Here is a 10,649-nt window from a genome sequence, read left to right on the forward strand (position 1 = left end):
AAAGCTCTATTCTCCCAAAGGAAAATGCTGTGGTTGCCAGACACTTGATATCAAAAAATGATTTTATCAAATCTTCTGGGTTCATATTCATCACCGGTAATTTTAAAAATCATGAGAAAACAATTAGAGAATGTGCTGATTGGTTGGTTGTTGCCGTTGAGAATGAAGATATTGGTGTTGATTGACAGTTAATTGCCAAACTTTGATCAAACTTTAAACCAGGCAGGTTGACTCTAATTGGTGACACGAGCGTCCTGCACACACTCTGCATCCCTCTTTCAACTTAACGTGTGCACGTGCATGTGTGTGTGTGTGTTCAGATGGGTTTACACATTCACTTCAGGGTGACTGAGAGCTCTGCTGTCCCACAGATCCAGTGGAAGTTTGCTCCTTTATTTCAGTGAGAGTACAATAGAGCAAGCGCAATGTTAAATTTTCCAAAATTTCTCCTAAATTTTAAGTTATAAAATGATTTATTTACAAAGTAAAAATTGTCATAATTTTAAATGCAGGCTGTAAGAGAAGCACATAAAATCAAATAATTAAGGATTTATATCATTTGATGACCAGAATGAAATGGGAGCTTTGGCAGATATTGATGGAAGGCTATTATTATAGTAATCCACATGCACATTACAAGAATTAAATTACCACAAAAGAAAAATTACATCCTGTTATTCTAGGTTCAATTTTGTGTTTCACATTGGCTCCTCAGATTACAAAAATCATGCCGCCATAATTTGTATACCCGGCACAGTTTCAGTTTATTACACTAATTGATGGGGATGGATGAGAAAATGGGCTCATATTGAATATTATTACTGACACAGATATGTTCAGCCAAATAACCTGTTTGTGAGTTGTAAATACTATGCACAACACATAATTATTTTCTTTTGTGATTTATAAGACGATTCTTCTCCTTTAATTCATCAGTTTGAAACCACTTGTAATGTAACATAACTGTTCATGTAGTGCAATGAAATATGAATCTAAAAATTTAAAACCATATTGAAAAAAATTATGCAAACAGTATTTGCATCTTTGAGAAATTTTGATCTAATGGGTTGAGAGTGAGAAAAAAAGACCATTCTGTATTCACATTTACGCAGACATCCAGTGTCCTAATGTTATCATATTGGATTGAAAATTTCAATTCATAAAAAGACATAGGTTAGGCAATGTCTTTGATATTTGTAGATTACATTTCTCCCTTCTTCCGTGCAGTGTATTTGACATGAAAACCCATTATCCTGCACTGGTTAGGTGATGACACAGGGAGATTTCAGAAGTGCTTGTCTCGGTATTCAAATTTCCTTCCCAAGTATAGCAGTTCGTAGGACTGATGGCTTTGCAATTAAGAACAGTTCAATGAAGGATGGTAACTGACTTGTTGGAAGATTCAGCACTATGTTGAAATCCCCATAGTCCAATCAAGGAAGTTTGTATTCATTTAAAATGAAATGAGTTGGCATAAAAATAAAACTAATGTCTATTGTTTTATTAATGAAACATGGTCAATGCCAGGCCCCAGATATCTTACGCTTTAAATTATATTTCAATTCAGATAAACTCTTTAACCATTAGAGGAGGGGTAGCTCACCATAACAATGGTGAGGATGGCTAATTAGAAGGAAATATATCTGGACGAAACTGAAACAATGTTGGCATAAGATCTGATAGTTAGATTACAGCAGATTGTGACTTACATCATCCACTGCTGCCAAATGTTTACATGTCATTAAATCCAAATTGTCGCTGTACGTGAATGAAAATGTAATTCCTCATTCATCGTCATTTACTTACTTGGGCAAGTAGACTAGGAATTCAGAATCATAAGGACAATGACAATAACTTCTGTGGTGTTACCTGTCTATCACAGGAAAATGCTACCTCTGACTATCTTATTTGGGAAGTGTGTGCACTGATCACTCAACCAAACCTAGACCTGGTAGCACGGATAACTGAAGATCGAATTCACACTGTAACTTGGATTTGTGCACAGTAGGGCATAAAATTGAAAGTTGGTAGAAATCAAGATCCACCACATGTGAAGAAGAAAGACTTGCATTTAAATAGACCGTTCAGGACACTCCAAAGCTCTTCACAACCAAGGAAGTACTTTTCAGGCTAAAAATAGTTCTGCCTTCATTCTTGATAAAGGATGTTGCAATTAATGGTCTACGAGTGATGATTCAGTTTGAAGTGAACAACCCACTCACTTCATGCTTTCATGATGAGAATGTGGGGTCAGTCTGGTTTCTTGCAGCTGGTGTCCTCAGCTGGTGTCCCTTGCACTCAGGACAGCACTGAACAAGGAACTGTATTAACGGTAGTCTTTCCCATTTGATAGACAACTACAGTGAAAAATATTGCTGGAATTTAAATTATGGTCAAATGGGCACCAGGGCAGTGAGTGCATTCCCAGGATAATGGATATTAGTGGTGAAGATGGACAGCAGGAATGACAAGTGATACCATAAGTCTTTTGGGTGGAGGGGTGTCCTTATGGAGCGCCCAGGGCAGGACATTAGGGGAGGTGCCCACGCAAGACAACTAGACTTGAGGACCTGACAGTGGGGCTACAAGATGTATAATGACCTCACAAAATGGTCATGGTCAATGAAAGCATCTTCACATGACATCTTCTATACACCACGTCACTTGCTTATTGCTCGGACTTGTGCCATCAGAAGTGAAGAGGGAGTTATAACTGGTGGGCTACATCTTTCTTAAATTCCACTCAACTCTACTTTAACTAATTCTTGTGCTAGGCCTCTTTCACCCTCTTAGTGGTTGTAGTTAAGGCTCTGTCGAAAGGGAATAATATAGCTTTGGCTGAGAATGCTTGATTTTAGTCAGGGTGCCAATGTGCGCCTCTATTGGAAGCAGTGAGAGCCAAATCAAAGTAAAGTATTTTTAAAAATGCTGCAAAGTTGACTACCCCTCATAAAAATGCTCCAAATTCTTCAGACTTAGAAGCTCCTCACCTTTGCCTGTTTCAGCTAAGACAGTTGCATCTTGCAGTCCCCAGTATAAATGACCCCTTATCTTGGATGTAAATCAACATCTTGAACTGGTTGTGTTACCAGCTTTCATTGACATACACTGAAATGAGAGAACACAGCACTCAGCATTCAGCAGGTGAATGGCAGGAAAGAACAAAATGAGAATTGGATGATGTACTTTAATGATAGAAAGGTAGCAGATAAGGTTCCTGTACAATTTTTCTGCCATAATCAAACACCGCAAATACATTAGAAAACAGTAAGGAATTTCACACCTTTAGTTTATGAAATTGACAGAGTGATTACTTTCTGTTAAATTACTTTAGGCTAACTCATTAAATCATAGGATCCCTACAGTGTGGAAGCAAGCCATTTGGCCCATCAAGTCCACACTGACCCTCCAAAGAACATCCCATCAAACCCACCCCCTACCCTAACCTCAGAACCTTGCATTTCCCATGGCTAATCCACCTAGCCCGTACATCTCTGGACACTATGGGCAATTTAGCATGGCCAATCCATCTAACCTGCACATCTTTAGACTGTGCACCTTACTGAGAGGTCTTCCCTCCCTACCATCAATTGTAAAGCAGAGCACGTATACACATTAACATCTCCATTGCCAGAAAGTGGAGTCAGCAATGCAAAGTCCAGCAGAGGCCAAAAGTCAAATCAATGGATCCAGCTTAGATGAGGCTTAAGGTCTTCCAGCTCAGTCTAATTCAGGTATAAGTTTTCCAGTTAGTTGGAACTGATGAATGGAAGGAATTTAGTTATGTGAGCAGTTTCCATTATTGTTGGAGAATTATGAAAGGCCTGTGGGGTTAGCTTTAATGCCAGAAAATATGGATTATAGTCCATCAGTAGTTTGGAGTAGGAGTATTACAATTCTAAAGAATTCAGTAGATTGGATGCATTGGAGGAAATGGATCATTGTCATCATGTCAGATCTGTTTTTCACTGACAAAATTAACATTATGCAAGAAATGAAGGAAATATTTCACACTGGGAAAACAAGCTTACACTAATAATTCAAAGAGGAAGAGATAAAGGAAGATCTAGATTATATTCCATATTTGGCAGCACATTCTAAAGATTAATCTCCATTTGCAGATTCCTTTTGTGAATGCTACATCAGCAATATTATAAACTCTCCTGGAAAGTTCTCAAAAGTATAAGTAAATGGAGTTAGGTATTGTTTTCAGTGTACAACACAGCAGTGTATTCAACATGAGGACTTTGTTGAAATGAAGCATTGTGTGTGCACCATGGTAGAGTTCACATGGCTCTGGCAGACCGAAACAGTCATTTGTAAATGTCCTCCATTTGATTTAAAAAAAGACTACAAGTCATCCATTCTCATATTCATTTTTAGTTACTCTCTTTACTAACTGTTTATAATTACCGTTCCTCATCCCTTAGCAGTTTGTTATTTCCAACTGTCTCTGAGTATGCATTGCACACATATTTCTGAAACTGTACTGGCCTCTTTGTGGTATGTGCATGCACTGTTGTTGCTGTTCATCTAGGTGATGTTGTTTTGACAGAGAGTGTTGTTCTGGTGTTATTTGTTGTTTCTGTGGCAGCCATTTTTGTTCTATTTCTGTGTAGTGGACCTTTGGTTCTGTTGGGTTAATGCGTGTGGGGGGTACATTCATTTCCTCCTGATAAGCTGCCTGTAGTTGAGGAGCAGCCTTTGCAGTATGGTGCATGTGTCAGCAGTTAAAATGGTATATCTGGTCATTCACTTCTATGACATACTATTGATGGGTCAATTGCTCCACATAGGTCCCAAGCTGCCACTTGGCTTGGCTTTTGATGAGATTATTGAATACTTGTACACTGACTGACTGTCCAATACTCAGCTCTGCCAATGATTTGGCAGTCTTGTCGAAATGAATTCTGACTTTCTGCCATTTCGCATTGATTTTTTTTTGCTCACACCTATTTCTGGCTTCATTAGGTTGTTTTTGCTATTGGAAGAATAGTTTGTATGCGGAGAGACAGTAACCTTTTACCGGATTACAATCCATGACTTCAGTGTTTCTCCAACCAAAGATTGCTTTCAATGTATCTGTGTACTGTTAGCTCAATTTCTGTAACATTTCTTTGATTATTTTTACTGCTGCCTCAGCCTTAAACTGGGTTCAGTATGGAAACGATGTGTATTTCCCTATACTTCAGAAAGAGACGAGATTCTTCACTATTGTCATTCAAGACAATGCTGGAAATTCCCTAAGTACAGAAGAGTGCTCGTAGGCAATCGACAAAATGTGTAGTCATTGAAGCTGACTGGTCCACTTCACAGTCTCCTGTGTGAAGATGATCTGTTCCTGTAGGTGTACAGAGATCTACTCCCAGTTTCTTGCACGGTCTGTCCGGGATGGGTGTGCCATCAGCAGCTCTGTAGATTTCTTATTTGGTACTCATTACAAGTACCGCACTGGCTGATGTAGTCCTTCAATTTGTTCTTGCTTGGCCAATACGGCACACCTCTTACCTTCCTCACCATTGGTTTAATTCGTTGATGGCTTGAATAGATGTGTTTTAACATTTCACCTATCGACTCCTTCAAGATAATGACTCTATTTCCCTTGCACAACATGTCATCCTTGGGCTGTCAAGGCATCTTTGTATGTCCAATACTCACTTTTAGCAGCAGGTATGTCTTTGATGGTTTTGGGCCATTCTTTTATCACTACTTCTTGCAGTAGGCGGAGAGTTGTGTTGTGTGAGGTAGTTAGTTTGATGTTCAATGTCTCTGCATGGTTGATGACATCCAGAGAATGCTGCTTTACGTTGAATATGGAAGATTTCAGATTGTAGCATCCTCCACATTCTACTTTGGGAGGGCTGATCTTGACAACATATGTGCAATATGGATCTGTTTCCCTTGCTGGTACGTCATAACAAGGTGGTATCTCCATAATGAGAATAACATTCTTTGCAGACACTGTGGAGCACATAGCTTGAGGAAAATGTTATGAAGTGGTTTGTAATGGATCTGAACTGGCACTTTATTTCTTCCAAGCAGATATTAATGATAATGTCCACAAGCGAAAAACAATGGCTAGGTAACAAGGTGTAGAGCTGGATGAACACAGCAGGCCAAGCAGCATCAGAGGAGCAGGAAGGCTGACGTTTTGGGACCAGACCATTCTTCAGAAAAAAAAATGGCTAGGTGTTTTTTTTCAAACTGGGTATAACGTCCATCTATTTGCTTTAGTGCCTTGGGTAAAAATGCAACCCGTTGAACTTGCTGTGTTAGGATTGCCCCAAGTCCTATCTTGCTATCATACTACAGGTTGACTTCACCATTAACATCATTGTATTTCAGCACTAATATTGATGCCACTTGTTTCTTCTAGTTCTGTGCCCCAGTGCCACAACACATCCTTGGCTGTAAGTGGGGGTAATGGTTCGCACTGCACTGATAAACTGATTAAGAATGTTGTCATGTCATTGACTGATCTCACAAATCATTGCATTGCTTTTGCATTGTTGACTACTACAGCCTCTCATCTTTTTGTGATACAAACGAAGACCTCTATCTGTCGGTAAATGACCAGCATACATGACTTCAGGCAGCTTTAAATGTACCCTTTTCTTGCTCAACTTCAGTTTCACCTGGCGAGCTCTGTTGAGCTGTCACACTAGATTCAACAGTGGTTCCCTCCATTTTATCTCCACATTCTTAAACTAACAGATCATCCACTTCCACTCCAGGAAGATCACTAGCTATTTCATGTTGTCTAATTTGATACTCTTTAGGCGTAGTTGAAATGTCAAACTGTAAAAGGGTGTCAAAAATGCAATTAGAAAGCCATTGCTTTCATACAGCTTCACTTGACAGTAACCACTTGGGTGGTGAGGATTTTTGCCTTTGCAAGTTGTGGCAAAATTCCATTGATAGTTGCTATCAGATAATTTTATTTTCTCAAAGGGCAGCATGGTGCCTTAGTGGTTACAGGAGGCACGGTGGCACAGTGGTTAGCACTGCTGCCTCACAGCGCCAGGGACCTGGATTCAATTACAGCCTTGGGTAACTGTTTTGTGGAGTTTGCACATTTTCCCCGTGTCTGCCTGGGTTTCCGCCAGGTGCTCTGGTTTCCTCCCACAGTCCAAAGATGTGCCGGTTAGGTGCAATGGCCATGCTAAATTGCCCATAGAGTCCAGGGATGTGTAGGCTAGGTGGGTTAACCATGGGAAATATAGAGCAGGGTCTAGGTCTGGGTGTGGTGCTCTTTGAAGAATTGGCATGGACTGAATGGCCTGCTTCCACACTGTAGGAATTCTATGATTCTAATGAGATTTCTTTAGCACATTGTTTAAATTATTTGGGTCAAAATATACTCTCACCTTTCCAGATTGTTTTACTGCTTCCATTCTGTAAGAGTTGTCACTTTCTTGGCTACTCCCTTCTTATCCATCTCTTCTTTCTTGTCCTTGAGACTGGTCCTAAGGACAGCTGGAACATTCCTTGGCACGTGCTGAATTAGTCCTGCATTCTCATGTATTGTGAGAAAATATTCTCCTAGAAGACCATCCTAGCCCTATGAATACATTATTCTACACATCTAGATGGTTTCTACTTTAGTATGCTGCAACTTGGCAAATCTATTTTGGCATGTTAACGGTTACAAGTCTAATCATCAGACTTGCTGTGGCTGAGATGAATGACATTAGCCTGCTTTCTATGATTTGGAATTCCAGATCCTTGTGTTATTGCAATAGGTTTGCAGTGTAATCTGTGCTCTTGGCATGAGTATAGTGGTAAGTAAGGGTCTTAACCATACTGCATTTATGGATCATAATCTTGAGGCACTTTGCACAGATCTATAAATGTCATGATATTGCATGTTCTGCCTGTCTCCATCTGACTCTTTTGTGTTTACCTGATGCTTTCCTTCTGCAGTCCTCATTCCAACAACCACCAACCATGTCCTACCTATCGACTTGACTGAATTAACCTGTTGTATGGTGTATACTATAGTATAGTATAGTATAGTCCCCTTGCCCTCCCCCATTTCTGAAGAAGGGTCCAGACCTGAAACGTCAGCTTTCCTGCTCCTCTGATGCTGCTTGGCCTGCTGTGTTCATCCAGCTCTACACCTTATTATCTCAGATTCTCCAGCATCTGCAGTTCCTACTATCTCTGTATGATGTATAGTGATTTGTTAGAATCTTTATTGGCTGTTTCTCCAGTGGCCATCTCGGACTGCTTGATTGTTACTTGTGTGCAAAATAATTCAGTTTTTTGCAATGAGCAAACTGCTTTCGCTAGACTGGACATGCCTTCTCCTTTGCAAAATATTTTCTGTCATGTTTGCATCCTGCCCTTTATGCTTGTTCTGCCCCATGTGTCTAAAGTATATGTCATCAAAATCAAGACCTGTTCTGTTCTGCCATGAATATGTCCTATCTGTTGATTTACAATCTCAGCTCTTCTGCACAGGTCAATAGCTCTCCTGAGCATAAGTTTGTCTTCTCTCAGTAGGCGTGTTTTTACTTTTGAATCCCTTATTCCTACTACAATCCTGTCCGTAATTAGCTCATCATTTATTTGCACAAATTCATAAGTTTCTGCCAGCTGAATTAATGATATTAAGTATTGATCAATGAACTCTTTTTCACTTTTTTCCCTCGTATTGAAATGTGGCATTCATGTGTAGTGTTCACTTGGGGCTCAAAGCATGCCTTCAAAGCCTTTAAAATTCCTGTGTGTAAAATTTATGCTCTTTCAGGCAGACTTGGGGTGGAATATATTTTGAACTTGTTTCTTCCTAACAGTGATAAAAGTGTAGCAAATTGTACTTGTTCTGGTTTGCTCAACATGTCTGTTCTATTGCATAATTCTGTCATTGTTCACAGAAGGTTTCTCATTTTTCTCCCTCACATCACCAGTAATTTGAACAGGAGCTGGTCAGGAAAAAAAAATTGCAGCCATTTTCCCCTAAGCGACATTTTCACTGTGATTTTTTTTTTCGCCTTGTTGGTGGTAACTGAGAGCTCTGCAGCTGTACTTTCAATTTCAGATCTGGACACTCACCTCAGTACCTTTTCTGACACCATATACCAAGGTACAACACAGGAGCAGTGTACTCAATGTGAGAACTGCCTATAGAGTATATGCTTCATGGTACAGGTCTCAGGGCTATGGCAGACTGGGACAGTTATTTGTACATAATTGCATTTCAGTCCAAGCAGATATTGATCACATCAGATGAGCCAAAATTCAATGAGCAACATGCTCCTGCTTAAATATAAGAGTGAGATAGAAAATTCTTAACAATATAATGACTGCAGGCTGGCTCTCTATATAAAATTGATAGTAATCCCAGTGACATTTATTGCGGATGTTAGCAGGGAGACGATTCTCAGTAATAGATGTGGAGGATTATCTTCAAATAAGGATTGCATGTGTACAAGTCATTGGTATTAAACTGTACTTTAATTATGAGTTTCCTGAGATCCAAGCTCATAGATCCCCCTTAAATGCCTTTGTTTAAAATTACTTCATGGATTGTGGATGTCATTGGAAAGAATAGTATTTATTTCCCATTCTAATTGTCATGAGCTGGTGATGGTAAACTGTCTTCTTGAAAGACTTCAGTCCTAGGGGTACAGGCACACCTACAATGCTGTTAGGGATGCAATTCCAGGAATTTGACCCCCAGGCAGTGAAGGAACAATGGTAGAATTCCAAGTCAGAATGGTACACAGCTTGGAGGGCAACTTAAGAGGTGATGTCCTTTAGGGAAGGAAACTGCCATCCTTACCTGGTCTGGTCTACATGTGACTCCAGCAATGTGGTTGACGCTAAACTGCTCTCTGGGCAATTAGGGATGGGCAATAAATGCTGCCTGGTCAGCGAGGCCCTCATCCTCTGAATGAATAAAGGAAAGAAAAATCAACACAGTGTGGAGCTGGAGGAACATAGCAGGTCAGGCAGCATAAGTGGAGCAGGAAAGTCGATGTTTCATGAGACAACAAGGTGCAGGGCTGGATGAACACAGCAGGCCAAGCAGCATCATAGGAGCAGAAAGGCTGACGTTTCGGGCCTAGACCCTTCATCAGAAAAGGGGGAGGGGGAAGGGGGTTTTGAAATAAATAGGGAGAGAGTGGGAGGCGGATAGAAGAGGGATAGAGGAGAGGATAGGTGGAGAGGAAACAAACAGGTCGAAGAGGCGGGGATGGAGCCAGTAAAGGTGAGTGTAGGTAGGGAGTTAGGAAGGGGCTAGGTCAGTCCAGGGAGGACGGACAGGTCAAGGGGGCGGGATGAGGTTGGTCGGTAGGAGATGAAGGTGCGGCTTGAGGTGGGAGGAGGGGATAGGTGGGAGGAAGAACAGGTTAGGGAGGCAGGGACGAGCTGGACTGGTTTTGGGATGCGGTAGGGGGAGGGGAGATTTTGAAACTTGTGAAATCCACATTGATACCATTGGGCTGCAGGGTTCCCAAGCGGAATATGAGTTGCTGTTCCTGCAACCTTCGGGTGGCATCGTTGTGGCACTGCAGGAGGCCCAGGATGGACATGTCGTCTGAGGAATGGGAGGGGGAGTTGAAATGGTTCGCGACTGGGAGGTGCAGTTGTTTATTGCGAACCGAGCGTAGGTGTTCTGCAAAGCGGTCCCCGAGTCTCCG

The sequence above is a fragment of the Rhincodon typus genome, chromosome 26 (assembly GCF_021869965.1).
Source record: "Rhincodon typus isolate 14 chromosome 26, sRhiTyp1.1, whole genome shotgun sequence".
In the NCBI taxonomy this organism is placed as follows: Eukaryota; Metazoa; Chordata; class Chondrichthyes; order Orectolobiformes; family Rhincodontidae; genus Rhincodon; species Rhincodon typus.